The sequence below is a fragment of the Anser brachyrhynchus genome (assembly GCF_964034855.1).
Source record: "Anser brachyrhynchus genome assembly, chromosome: 11".
In the NCBI taxonomy this organism is placed as follows: domain Eukaryota; kingdom Metazoa; phylum Chordata; class Aves; order Anseriformes; family Anatidae; genus Anser; species Anser brachyrhynchus.
This window is the reverse complement of record NC_137706.1, coordinates 5,157,171-5,171,953: the sequence shown is the minus strand read 5'-3', so window position 1 is coordinate 5,171,953 and position 14,783 is coordinate 5,157,171. Positions and strand designations below refer to the sequence as shown.

Here is a 14,783-nt window from a genome sequence, read left to right as displayed (position 1 = left end):
AATGTACAGTGCTGTGCTTCATCCATCAAATCAACAAATATTTCAGCATTGTGTTGACATTGGGTAATCCTGTTAATTTCAGTTGAAAGATTGCCTAGTTTGTGTTCTTTACTTGATCAGAGAATGATGTTTGTGCCAGGCTTTATTTTGTGCTGAATACAAAAATCTAGAACAGAAGACAGGAAATGAAGAATATGAATACAAGACTATAGAGGCAAACAAAAAGTTAGTAATGAATTCCCTTTGGCCACTTAATTACCCATTAAAGTCAATGGCAAAAATGTTAATGCTATTTTTGTATAAGCAGCTTTAAAGCATACATGCAGTGACATTTCTGTTTGAAAAGTGCCCTGTCTTTTTTTTTTCAGCTGGGACAAAGAGCATTCTATTTAACTTCCATTTTGTTTTGTTTACATAATGAAAGCAGTCTAAAATAACTTCCACTTTCTCTGCATGTGTAGGTCAGTTTAGCTCTTCTTGACAACTAATTCTTGCAGAATCTTATCTTGAACTATCTAATCTGAATTTTAAAGCAATCTATTCAGCCTTACTGATTTTTATAGTATATGCTCTCATCAGCTATGAGATCAAATCAGCTTTGTAACCAATGCTTTATTCGGCACATATAAACTGTCTTCTTTGAGTGTTTGGAACCTGTATTAATTTCTGTGTAAGTTTAAAGACATGTCTGCATAAGAAGAGAACTGTGAATCAGGAAAAGTGTTTTAGAAGAGTTACTAAAAATATTGCAGACAGGTTGTACTTAAAGCCTCCTAAATACCTCTAAGTGGTATGTAATTTTTTTCATACTTTTTGAAAGTCTTTGGAGAGTTGTTACTGTTGTGATAGCCTGCAAATAACTCTTGGGCTACAAAACTTTGCAGTAATAACTTGACCAGTGCTTTCAGTAGCTGAAAGAATACTGCACAAGGACGTCACAAGGACGTTTGTTTGCATGGCTTTCTAGGAAGACAGATGCATAAGCACTAAGACCGAAAAAGGTCTTTCTGTAATTTCCTTGGCAGCAACTGCACAGAGGCTACAGAAGAGGGAACCTGTCCTTGTGTATGTGATCTAGGAAACATTTTAACAGTTCTGTTTCTCATTTCTGTTCAGTTAGGGATTGGCTGGAAGGAATGTTGGAGGTAATATCATAAACATTTTGGAAATAATGGTTGGAACTGCATCTGCAACCTGGTAGTTTCTCATCTGTGTTATATTCCTCTACATTTCTCAGATTTTCTTCTAAACTCTCTAATTCCTCCAAAATTGTGAAATTTTGTCCTCGTTTAATGCCAACCATAAAATTTAAACTTGATCTTAAACTGTATTTATACCCATCTAGAAACACAGACAGCTCATTTCCATTCATACAGGTCTAAGAACTGAAACTAACTTTTCTGAGTCTGACTATTGCTGTAGTCACAAGACTACTGTTAAGCCTTCTCAGTCTGCAAAATGGTGAGGAAACACTGAAATTTAAATTCTGTATAACAACAAAATGTGAAGCTATGTATTACCAGCACTTACATAAATGCCTGCCTCCTACAGATGTATATATATAATTGGTTCTCAGCACAATTGCAGTTCTTTCTTACTTATCATAAAACTAAATTAAGACAGCCCATGTTTCAGGGAAGCTAGTCCTAGATCCTCAAGTCTGAGGTTGACATGGCTTAGTTTATAGGGGTGTTTGCCTCTGGCTGGAAAAATACTGAACGTAGTCACTGAGATTTAGCTTATATGATAACATCCATTTATAACAAGTATGGAAACCCTCTGTAAGATTGCTGTAGTCTACTGATTGTTATGTCTGGCTACATTTTTATTGCACAAAGTAGTTAAAGGTGCTTTACACCTGCTTGCACACATTAATTCTTTCCAGCATGCCTGACAGAGGATATATGATGAATGTTCTGTAGTTTATACATTTGTGCTGTGCATTTTTAATCCAGTGATGTCAGTGAGACACTGACACACTTCATGTAGTCAAATTTTTGTTTATTGTTCCGTTGTTTCATTAAAAAAAAAAAACAACAAACACAACAAAAACAGAACTCTCCACTCAGTTTGTCATAAAATATCTTGCTTCTAGTGGCAAACCACTGCTTCTTATTCCAATATCTATTTCCAAGGATAAGCATTTTAGATTTGTTTGAAGTCCTTTTAAATGGCTGGAAATGCACTGAATATTCAGTGTTTGCTAATTTTTCTTGTATACAATACTGATTAGAAAAACAATGTTACATAGTTTAAAGATCTTCACTTTCAGATCAGATGGTGGCCAGACACAGCAGCTGAAACCCACATTTAAAAAGGAAAACATTTTAATGCAGTGAGAGTTGATAGACATGCATCAAAGTGAAATGTTATTTTTGTAGTGATCAGCAGGCTTCAGACCTCCCATGCTAATCATAAACTTTCCAGGCCAATGAAGCTAATTTGTTCCCTTATTGCCACTGGCCTCCAGCTCTTTTTCCAAAGGAGGATATTATGCTTGCTGCAAGCAAGAAAATTAGCAAAGGTCTTCTCTTTCTCTTTTTCTTTAGGCCTGCTATGCCTGTGATATTTGGGTTTGTTTATATGGTGTCTATGGGTGTGTCTTCACTGCAGTCATGAAAAAAAAATTGCACAAGCTACCCTATCATTCTTTTCAGTCTTTCTGTATTAACTTATACTGCACTGGTTATGGCAACCATATGTTCAGGCCTCATCTTTTTCTTCTAAAATAGCTCCTTTTTTTCTTCCTGGAAATGTCAACCTGGGAGACTTTAAGGCTTTTGTGTATTTGTCCAGGATATCCATATGTGTATCAGTATGCCCAGTGCTACAACCAAGTGAATTGTACAAAGTTACAAGAGCCTTTTTTTCAAATGTGTGGAAAAGGCACTTTGAGATGTAAAACAGGTCTTCCAAAGGAAAGCTTGGGACAATAGAGGTTGCCAGAATGCATCAGGTCTGGTTATATCCTCTGTGAATTGACAAGTAGCTAGCTGTTCAGTAGTCTGCAGTTAAATAAAATGTGAAGTCTGAGATGCTGTGCATTTACAGTTCTTTCAAACCAAAGAGATGGTCAGATTTGGAACTAATGTCTACAAAATGAAGGCCAGTGCTGAATCGCTGTAAAAATGATGGGCACAGTATGGCCTCTGCTGACAGAGTATCAAGTCTTGTGATATTTGGGTTTGGTAGCTGTATCTGTTGCAGTCTACATCTTAAGTGGAGGCTTTTGAAAGGCTAAGTAAGTTCTTTATCATAATGATTTCCGCTTTTTACTTCAGTTTTCCCATGGCTTATGGTAAAATTAGCACACTTCAATCAATTAAAGAATATAATTTGTGCAGTGTGTGTATCTAGTAAGCAGTATAGACTTTACCAAAGCAATTGAGTATATGTTTTAGATTGGAAGGAGGTCCTTGACATTGTCTGTTAGAAGAAAGTAGAATTAATCACAGATAGAAGTTGAAGATTTTTTTTTTGTTTCTCAAAAATAGTTTGAATACTTGTTTTAACTCTGAGTTAATTAAAGTTCTAGAAATAAAAAGAAAGATCGTTCCCTGGTCAGCTTCTGATGTCCGAAGAGGGAATGCAAGATCATTTTCAATAATTTTATTTTGCTTTTTTTGTTCTTTTCCAAATGGAGATAGAATTTGGTGCATTTTTGAGGCTACAGAGCCTGCTATCTGAAGTGATAGGGAACTAATCTAAAAATCTTAAAATGCCATTTACACAAAAGTGATACAAGAAATAGGAAAAATTAATACCAGTCTATTTCAGAAGAGTAGTGTTTCCATTCTGTTACTGTTGCAGTGGCTTTAATCTCCTTAAATAGGTGGGATCACTTGCTCAATTTATTCTTGGGAATTTCTGTATTACAAAGTGTCCCTACAGACGCTTTTTTCTTAAGAAAAGATATGTAGATTAGGCATTGTGTGATTTGATATGAGTAGTAAGAGCAATATTAAACTGGGAGTATGCTAAAGCCTGACCAAATTTATGGCAAAACTGCAGAATTAGGTGCAGGATGTATCTCATACTGCATAAGAAAAGTCTAGTAGAACATGTTCATAGTACTTAATTTCGTGTAAAACTGAATGGTTGAATTTAATTAATGCAGTTCATCCACTTTTCTGAACTGCACAATAATTCAGAAGCTACTGCCAGCTCAGAAATTTGTTGCAAATGTCACTTACCATATAAAGCACAGATTGTGACAAAGAGCATTTGACATTATGACAAATGACAAAGAGCATTATCAGCATGTGATACATTCAAAAGTTTGACAGTTACAAGAATGTCCACTATAGTCTTCTTAAAACCCAAATAAAAAGAAAGTTACCTTAAAATGATGTTTCCAAACACCTCTGTGGGCGACTTTGATAATCTCCAATAAACTGGAAGCAGTCATCATTGCGCAGCAGCTAATATCTGCTGTCTTTTCTCATTATGCTTTAGGAATTTCATTGAGGAGTTAGGCTTCAAATTCTTAGCGACTTTTTCTTACGTATATAAATGCAAGAGGATGTTTTGCTTTCAGCACTTTCTTTTTCAAAACAATAGTTGTGACAATGTTCTCTGTCCCTTTAGTGTAAGACATGCCACACTAAAACTCATCAAACTTTTCTGTTGTTTTTCAGTTTGTAGGAGGAGTGTTAAATTAAGCAGCATGGGCATTCACTCTTTTGGATTAAAAACCACCCATCTAATGAAAACAATGTGCTAGACTGTTCACAACATAAGCATATGCTTAGGGAAGACATGTTGGGGAAAGGATGTCCGAATGTTAGTTTTTGGTTATATATTGGGCAGTTTCCACATTGCCTATGTTATACCTGTTTTTAAAAATAAATTAAAAATAACAGTTTTCTAGAGCCACTGCCTGTAGTGCTGATGTGGGATGTTTGCTTACATATTGAAGTCTCTAGGTGTTTGTTGTCATTGTGTTGTTGTGTGCTTTTTGTTTTAATAAGAAATGACCAGGTGACATCAACAGACTCTCTCCATTTTAAAATTTGTTGGAATATGTCTTCCTGGCAAGTTATATTGGATTTCAATTCAAAACCTATACATTGGTTTCTGTTCTCATGTAACTACAAATTCTAATAGTAATAGGGCTATTCTTTGGAATTGGCAAAGTATCAGTTCACATAAAGCCTGCTGAATCTACTGTGCCAATGCTACAAGATGTTAAAATGAGAGGAAAAATAAGCAATGTGTGGCACTTAAACTGAATGTATTACATTTAAAATTAGTATTTAATGGTAAGACCATGCCCCAGGAGTCAAGCTGTTTGCAAATACTTGCTGGAGAAATAGTCATTTTTATTTCCGTGAAAGATACTGGCAAAGTAGCTGTTTTGTTATTTGATGATAACAATCAAGCTGGGAGGTCATGATAAAATAGGGACGTACAGTGGGGATAACAGAGGAGTCTAGTTGAAAATGACATCACAGAAAGAAAGATGGCTGAGAACATGGAGGTGAAGGGTTGAAAAAGCTGCAAAAAAAGTTCCTGGAAAATGCTGCATTTAGATTAACATGTTTGATGTAAAAGGAGTGCTTGAAAAGTTAAAGAATGAGATTTTAAAAGTTTTTGTAAGATAAATACTTCATAATAAATACTTTAATACTTTTTCATAGACCTATGCTTGATTTAATCTTTGACTATTTTGACTTTGGATAAGTAGTTATCATTGATCCACAGCAGATTGAATTTGTGTAATGCTATTTACTCTGTCACCTGAGCATACGTACTGAAGTATTCTTCTGATTTACTTGTAAATAATATATTTGAAAATTTTAAAAATATGTTTTTTGTATGACCTAGGCTTCTATTCAAGCATATGGTCTAGAACTGTGCACTGTGAGTTTTTGATCTATGAAACATTTCATAAGAGAAAAGAATATCATTCTCATTTTCAGTAAAAAGAAAGAAGAGAAAAACTCTTCTGTGGTACAATTCTAAAAATGAAAGAAACAGTTACTGAAAGAGGAGCAAACTGTCTCCAGTGAATACCATCATGTATGTGTTGGTAATGCTGAATAATTAATCATTAATCTGAGTTTAAAGTAATTTGGACAAATTTCTGTCACTAACAATTTGGACCATATCCATTGGACCTGAAAACTGTAGGAATCTATGTGTTGCAATGAAGTTCATGAATTCTCTTGGGAAATTTAACTGCTCTAAGTTGTAATAGCTGACTTGGGATAACCTGAACATCTGTATTGTGGGAGACAGTGTCACTTCTGATCCCTTGAGAAATCCCACTCTAGCTAATATTCTCAGTGAAATAAGAGAGATTAAAAAAAAAAAAAAAAAAAAAAAAAAAAAGAGGATGGGGGAGAAAAAGCAAGTTAAAGGAGAGAGAAATTAAGAATGCTTTCTTATCTGTTTTGGATGCCAAAACAAAATATGTTGCTAGTGGAACTGCAGGGTTATAATGCTATTAAACAAGTAAAATAACTGGTGCGTACCATTACTCATTTTCTTGAACGTGAGGTAGTATGTAGAGCTATATAAAAAATGAAGAAGTATATTCAGTGAGAAAAAGTTCATTGTGAGGAAATCTTCCATGAAACTTTGGCTGAAAACGATTTGAGACATGTTCCATATAAATAAGAAGGTACTGTATTGAAAAGACTTGGAACTGGGCAGGAAATCTTCCGAGTGGTCTTGATGCATCAAAACTCAGGGAATTTTGTATGTTTTTGTTCACTTGTATTTTGTTGGAATTCTGTTTGTTTGCTTACTGTGTGATGGTGCTGGCTGCACAGATGTGCTTTTACAAGCTGGTTTCTCAAACAGCCAAGTTTTATGTCTCTCTGCGGGCATTTAAGATTAGAACTAGTGTTATTGCTAGCTTTAACCCACGTAGACAGTCTGAGTATGGGGATAAAGTAATCAGCACCACTTGTGTCTTTCAAAACATACACAGAGAATGTTTCTTCACTTCCTTTGTTCTCTGTTGCCTTTTAAGTAGTTCTTTTTTTTTCCCGAGCGTGTTCATATTATATTTCTTTACATCTTGTTATCAGCAAACAGTATTTCCAAATTTTGTGCCATTATGTAGAGATTTTATGCTGTATACTGGAGTTTTAGCTATTTAACTAATAGCTGTACTTACTGGTTTATCGCTAGGTACACAGGCTTATCAGTTAATTACACTAAAATTTATCTGCTCTGTGAGTTGCTAATCCTATAGTAAATGAAATCTTTAAGAGACACAAGAATGCATAGTTATTTTCAGATACTAATTATCTAGTTTGAGCTGCGGTGTTCTTAGAACTCATAAACCAGATAAAGCTCAAGATTTAACAATCTATATTTCTATTATTTGTACTTTCAATTTCCCGTGTTACACAAGAATTAGCCATTTTATCTTTCTGAATGGCATGAGTGCTTGCAAGACACCTAGAAAAACAGAGTAAAGTATCTCTTTTTATCTGTGTGCTTCTGAAACTTCTAAACATGTGGGACCACTGTCCAGAGCCTGGACTACTGAAAGACTCCACAAACTCTGGTAGTTCATTTGGTTCTAATAGGCAACATGTGTTTAATGTGGTTACTTTAAAAATAAGCACATTTATGAGTTAAACTGTCCAAAAATCTATTATGTAAGCAATAAGAGTTTCTCAGATTTTTGTTTTCATTAAGACAGTAAAGATACATGGTTTCTCTTCAAATAAAAGGAGATAATTCTTTTTTATACGGTATACGTCTGCAGAGAAAGAGAAGGACTGTTTCTGCACTGCAGCTATGCTTCCAATTTGTACCTAATTTACACCAGCAGTGTAACTGATCTGTTGGTGCTGTGCTTTCTTGACCTGGCGTGGACCACGAGTGATGACAAATGAGCCTTTAACTCACTAATGGGGTAGATTTGAGACCTATGCTGGTGTAAATTCTTTTAATTTGCAATGTAATGTAATTAGGATCAGGATGTATGATAAAGTAAACTTAGATTAGACAATCTTGTTGGAAGAGGTGGTGACTTGGGAAGAATGAATTGAACAGAACATGAGGAGATTCTGGGAAGCATTAACAGCATTTTTGGCTCAGAACTTCTTTAACTAGATGGAAAAAGTTGTGATGTGATTGCTGCCCAAAGCAGAAGTCATATCACTATGAGGTTAGTTCTATCTGCTCCCTTTTGGTTGTACAATGAAATTACCTTGGAAGTCTTCCTTTTTTTCCTGTATTTGGTTTCAGGATGAGTGCTTAATCCATTGGGTTTTGATCAGTATTGCAATTAAATCTGAAGTCTTTAGCCTAGGGTATTCGTTTTCTTTGGTGGCATGGCAGCTATTTTCATTTTGTCTGTCAGAAGACAGGAGAAACCTTGGATTCCTCTAAACTGCAGAAAATGCAGTCTGATAGTGAATGCAAGTCTTCTGAGATTTTTTATCCCTTCTTTTGGATCTGGAGGAAGGTCTGGTTCAGGACCCCTGGGGCATCAAAGAACAGAGCTGCCTGTGCTAAAGAATTCACCTTAGCTCTGGTCTCTGGTGGTCCAGCTGTATGACTCCTGGTTGGACATTTACTTCCGTTTTTTTTTTTTAGTCTTAGGAGAAGTGCTGATCTAGTCCTGTCCTGCAAATAGTGTATGTAACATATGTGTTACAGGCTCCTTTCTCAAGGTTACCACTATTTCTAGAGTGTTCCCTCCCTGTCTGGTACAATCTCTTAACCTCCTTCATTTTGCTTGGCAGATTTTTTACTGTTCCTAATCCTGTATACACATGGTTACAGAAGTGCATTTTGGCATAGGCATTGACTCCGTAGAGGAACCCTGTTCCTGCCTTGCTGGCCCTGTTGTCATGCTTGACACCTGGCTCCCCATCCCTCAGGGAGCAGACAGCTGTTGGTGCTTCCTGACAGAGTTTCAGTAGGTTGACTGGTAACTGTTTTACTGATTTAGTTAATAGTAAGCATGAGAAATCTTGGCCAGCTTTTGCAGAGCTTTCTTTTCATCCTTACTTGGAAGGAGATGGTGCTAATTTCTTGAAAATGTATGTTTCGCCGTAGTTGTTTACAAGTTTTCTACCTGCACACCGGACAAGTAAGTAATTCACTCCTGGGAAGGTTTCACAGTGACTTTCAGATTGCTTTCCAGAGCCATTTTCTCACATAAAAGAGAGTATCATTACGGCCTTGAGATTTCTGCCACTGTGGAAAATAACAGAACAGGTGATGCATGAAAACATGTTCTATAAGTCTTTCTTCCTCTGAAACAATTTCAAGAACATTTTCAAGCAAAATTGAAAAATTATGATTATATTCACAATCCCAATTTGTTATTTTTTTCTTTGAAACAGATTCCTCTCATCATATCCCAATTAACTGTCTGATACAGCTGTCATTTGCCAGCAGGACAATCTGGAAAATGTGTGTCATCTCTAAAATCTAATTATAATGTATTTTAGTTTTGGCTGTGACAAAAGCTTTACCTTTATAATTAAGATTTCATACTAGCATTCATAGCATAGGTCATGGTCTATTACATCATGTAATTCTTTGGTGCTTCTTCCTCAGGACCTATGGTTGTATATTTTTATAATTAAAAACAAGGTATACATACATAGTACAGGGGCCTCACCTTTTTCCTGATTGTATGAAAAACTTTTGTCACAAAATGAATGGTATTCATTATAATTAGAAATTCAAAGCATGGTGTCCACCTGTTCTGTAGTCAGAAAGTAGCATTGGACAGAGGAAGAAATGCCTCATAAATGTCTTCTTATTCTACTTGCACTATGCAACTACTATCTGGAGAGAAAGAGAGGTGCTTTGAGAACCTGGAACATAAACCAGAATTCTATCATCAAAATACAGAATATTGGAATATGGCCATGAAAAATATGCTTTCTAGCCTAACCTTGGGCAGGTGAGAACCCAAGGCCTTTTCCTTCCTCTAACATAATAATGCCAGAAAACAGAAAGGGGTAATAGATTTAGTACTGCGGGAAAGATTCAAGATGATAAATCAAGTTGAGGTTAATACTCAGCTCTCTGAAGGTGGGCCTTTTCAGCAGTCTGGCTTCATAACTGAAAGTCTGAGCTTTAAAATTTAAAAGTGGGGAGCAGGGGAAGGAAATGCTCAGATTTCCTTTTCAGCATTTGAGCTTAGCTTAAAAGCACTATACACTGCCAATACCGTGGTAGTCAGAAGAGAATATAAGGATGATAGCGAAGAGTAACATTCTGTTATTTCTGAAGTAACTGGCAAACCTCCAGTGATGGAATGGGGATGTCCTAATTATATAATTATATATAATTATTATATAATAATTTATTATTATATATAATATTATATATCATATGATTATATATTATATTTTAAAAATTTATATAATAATATATAATTATATAATTATATATACAAATGCATATTTGAAACTTAACTTTGTAATGCTATTTCCAAAGGATGCAAGAAACACCTTTTTAAGGGTGTACTTTCTAAACTGGTCTGGTCAGATCCACCTCCCTATAACAGAAAAAGATGGGAAATAGGAAAAGCCAGAACTTGGAGTGACTTTAGATGAGAAACAAATGGAAAAAATTAGGATTGTTAAATTTAGAAAGGGAAATAAACAGAAATATGATAAAGGTAACTTGAGAAGTGTGGTTAACTAATGAAAGCATTAGTAAGCACAAAAAGTGACCACATGGAATAATTTACTTAGAACTCTTAAAGATCTCTCTTTTCCACAGCATCCTGTTGTCTTTTAAATAATTGCACAGTGGGATTAAAAAAGTGAATAAATACAGAAAGAGATAAGAATCTCCCTAAGCCCCGTTATGTCAGATAACAGTCGAAAGCACGATGCCCTATGCTACTGTGTATTTTGGTAGCCAATCTGCATTTCACAGTTCTGGACAAATTATTTTCTTCCATCAAGAAATATAAACAGAAAAGAAATTACGTAAAGTTAGCAGCTTTCTAAATAAAAATTTTGAGTGGAAGGGTACATCTAAAGACATTGGAAATTACTTAGAAAAGTGTTAGTTCCTGAAGTACTCAAATCGACTTATAACTTTATAACCAAGGAAAGAGATGCTGAGTTGCACTGAAGTACATGAGAAAGTCTGAGACTGGTTTCCTCAAAGGTGCTTAGTGTCTGGGGTTCGTTCTAGTAGGGCTGCAAATATTTAACCTTTAGGCTGTAATACATAGCTCACACTTTGACTTCCTTCCTAAATTTGTTTATTTATGTATGTATGTTTTTATTTATTTAATGGCGTGTATAAAAATCCAAATACTCCTTCTATGTACTTCTTTATGTATTTTTATTTCATCTGTTCTTGGTCAAGGACCAAGACGAAATTCAGATTGTGTGAGTATGAGCATGTTTCTTTCAAAAGGACAGCAATAGCAAGGAGGTAGTAGAGGGGAGACTAGGGGAGAATCTCTTGCTCTCTTTCTTTCCTGTCTGGCCAGTGCAATGCAGAAACCAGTTAAGTGGATGTATGAGCCTCCATGGGGGTAAAATACTCCCTTTGCGGTTTAGCGGCAGTATTTCCTGAACCAGTGAGGCAGGGCAGGGGGTGGCATTTTTCTAGATTTGTCCTCTGTTTGCAATTTGTCCTCCATTTATCTTCAAGGAAAATACATTCTTTTTACAGTCTAAATTTCCTGCCTGTTCTTGGAGCAGCAAGAGACTCCTCTTTAATTTCAAGTGTTTAACGAAACTTTTTTTTATCAAGAAATCCTGGGCCTCATAAAAGAAGTGTTGAGTGAATTTTTATGTTCAGTGTCTCTCAGTAGTTCAGGCTGAAGGACAGTAGTCATTTCTTCTGTCCTTAAAATATGTAAGTAATAAATTCAGAAGCCAATGCTTCCTGGAAACAGTGAGATGAGAGGATTTTTGGAAATGCCTATATGACAGTTTGAAATGGCACCATCTTTATGCGTAAATCTACCTAGCATGTAAGACCCTGTGAAACTTTTGTTCCTTTTTTAAGTAGCCTCAGGTAGGTTCAGCCTTTTTTCTCCACTGTTAAATTCTTACATTGAACATTTACAATTATAACAGAGCTTGCAGTTTCTGCTTAATTTCCTTTCCCCGTCAGTAATTCCAGGAAGCTGATGTCTGGCCAAAGCAAATTAACCTGTGGATTCTGCTGTGACATCAGTTCTTTTCAGCCTTTATCTTCTTTTTAGGTAGTTCATTGGTTTACATGCTGAATACAAATGAATATTGCAGTCAGCCCTCTGTTTCCTCCCCAGTTCAGCAGCATTGATATTTCCCCTGTAGTGACAACATGAGGATTAATGTTTTTCAGTCTTGCATGTTAATACTTTGAAATACACAGAAATTTTCAGTGTCTTGTGATAGAATATTTCAGCTTGAAATATATATATGGATATACTTCATGTGGTCTTGATTTAAGTGTTTGTGAGTTCATTTCTACAAACAATAAAGCTGTAAGAAGTAGAAAGGAAGTCCAAATACATGAAAATAACAAAAATGTTGTTTTTTATATTTTCTTTTATTATTACTTTGATACTAGGAATTTGGTCAGCTTTTTAAGCATATACGACCTTAGGAGAAGCAAGTGACAGTGAAGGGTTTTGCCCGAGCATACTGTTCATAAATTCAAGTGGAGGTACGGGAAGGCTGAGAGACCTGGAATAGAAATTGCTTGCTTTTGAGAAGTTTAACAAACTTGTGCTTGTTTGGGATTTAGGTGTCTCAGGAGGCAGCCAGTAAGCAACCTTCACAAACTGATTGATATTTACAAACTCAGGTAATCTTTTTCACAAAGGAAAGTCCCTATTTTTAATGAAGCTATATATCCAAAGATCTGTTGTATATTTTGCTTTTCTGTGTTTTCATTTCTAGGAGTAAGTGGTAGGAACCTTTCTCAAAATATTCTGATGCTTTTCTCCATAAAAATAGGAAAATGATTTGGGAATTTTGATTTAAATGAACTGCGTAAAATAATTACAGTATAATTTTGGTATGCTTGTATGTTTTTAAGTAAAAAGAAGGATGCTTTTGTGTTGAAAATAATTAGATGTTTTAGTGCTTCCACTTTATTATTATAAAGTATTTTGGTTTTGCAGAACTTTGTACCTGAAATAGCTCTTCGGTCATAAACAGACTCTATAGAATCGATAGTTTTGTAATATCTAGTGTAGTGATTGCTGAGGTTTTCATAGAAATTTTTATCTTGGTTGCAACAGTGCAAGTTCAGCGTAGTGTTAAGTTTCACATTACTTTGTGCTGCAAAGAAAGGTTGTGGTTGTGAACATGCACCATTCTATCCAGTTTAGTTGATTAAATCATGGAAGTGTAGTAGCAGGTATGGACAGATCTCATTTAATATGGAGAGCAGAATAGCAACTTCTGGATTCCAGGGAATTCTGCCTGTATGGTTTTGTAGGGGGAAAGATTAAATCAGTATGGAAAGAATCAGTTATATGAATAGTTAAAAGGGAATGCAGTACATTTTTCTGTGCCTCAGAAACTCATTCCAATAATGGTTATTTAGACTTCATCAATGTTTACAGACGATGTGCTGCTTTCTAGAATGGTCAGCAAAGAGAAGACTAAAATCACAGTTACTGCTAAGTTTTGAAATTTGGTTTTCTACCTACCATTTAAAAAAAAGAGAAAGGGAAGAATGGTGGTTTTGTGCCAAAACCATGTGCTTACTCAGTTCACTTTGTGAAGAACCGAGGAAAAAGGCAAAACTTTGTTTTATAGAAACAAGTCAATCAGCATGAAAAAGCTTTTATTGCTGGAATTTTTATAACAAGCTACAACATCTGAAATGGTAGTGGTTTTTTGTTCTTTTTTGTTGTTTCTTTCTTAAAGCTTTTTCAAGGAATGAACCTACTTTAAAGTACTGCAGTTGGAGTTCTCATGACGAAAGTGTTTTTGAACTCTGGTTCAGTTGGCAGTTTGTTTATTTCCATTTTTCCTTTTGTGGTACATATATATATTTCAGAAAAATATGGAAGGACAGGTTGGTTTCCTGACAGGGGTTTGATGGAAAATTTCCTTAAGTTTATTTGCCTTTATGTTTTCAGTCCAGAGAGTTTGCTACAGGCAACCGGTGTACACAGAATCTGTAATGGCAGCTCTACATCTAGCTGTCAGCAAAGCAGTACAGACTGCAAACCTTCATCTCCATTTGAAAGAGGGAAAAATGCTTCCTTCATTTAGGTTTTGAAGGGAAGCATTGTATTCATGAGATCAGCATAGCAGTAGAGGGTTCTCGATGGTTTATGTACCATTAAGGTTATGTTGCCAGGCTTTCAAAAACTGCAGGTCTGGTTGTCAGTTGCTGTTCTTACAACTCCTCTGTCTGTGGCTGTGGTATCTTCCTGTGGTCATCCCCAGCGTTCAGAAGAGCCATTCATGAGCTCTGTGCTGAATCTTTTTCACTCTGCCTTTCTAAGCGCTCTTAAGTTTGTACTATTCCCTTGAGAGGAGTCAGCTGAAGGGGATTATATATGTACCTTTCTGCCATTGAGCCTTACAGTCCTGCTTGGCCCACAGCATTGCTTCCTGCTCGGCCTGCCCTCCCTGTAGCCCCCGTCAGCCCATCCTGGTGGCAGTGCTGCAAGGCTGGGGAGCGAAGGGAAGAAAGAGGCTGGGCTGTGAAAGATGGTCTGCTGGTTTGGGGGCTGAAAGGGACAGGTCTTTTGTAGGTGTGGGAGAGAGACATGGCACTGTGAGTCCAGCTTGGCAGGAGAAAAGATGATATTCTTCATAGATGATGGTAGTAGTCTAGATGATGGTAGTAGTCTACAGAAGGAAGGGACTGAGAGG

At 36.0% G+C, this 14,783-nt stretch overlaps 1 protein-coding gene across 5 annotated transcripts in view; it reads left to right on the top strand.

The window, feature by feature from the left end:
* THSD4 (thrombospondin type 1 domain containing 4) overlaps positions 1-14,783 on the top strand; it is a 301,256-nt gene that overhangs the window by 165,912 nt on the left and 120,561 nt on the right. The gene's annotated exons all lie outside the window — the stretch shown is intronic.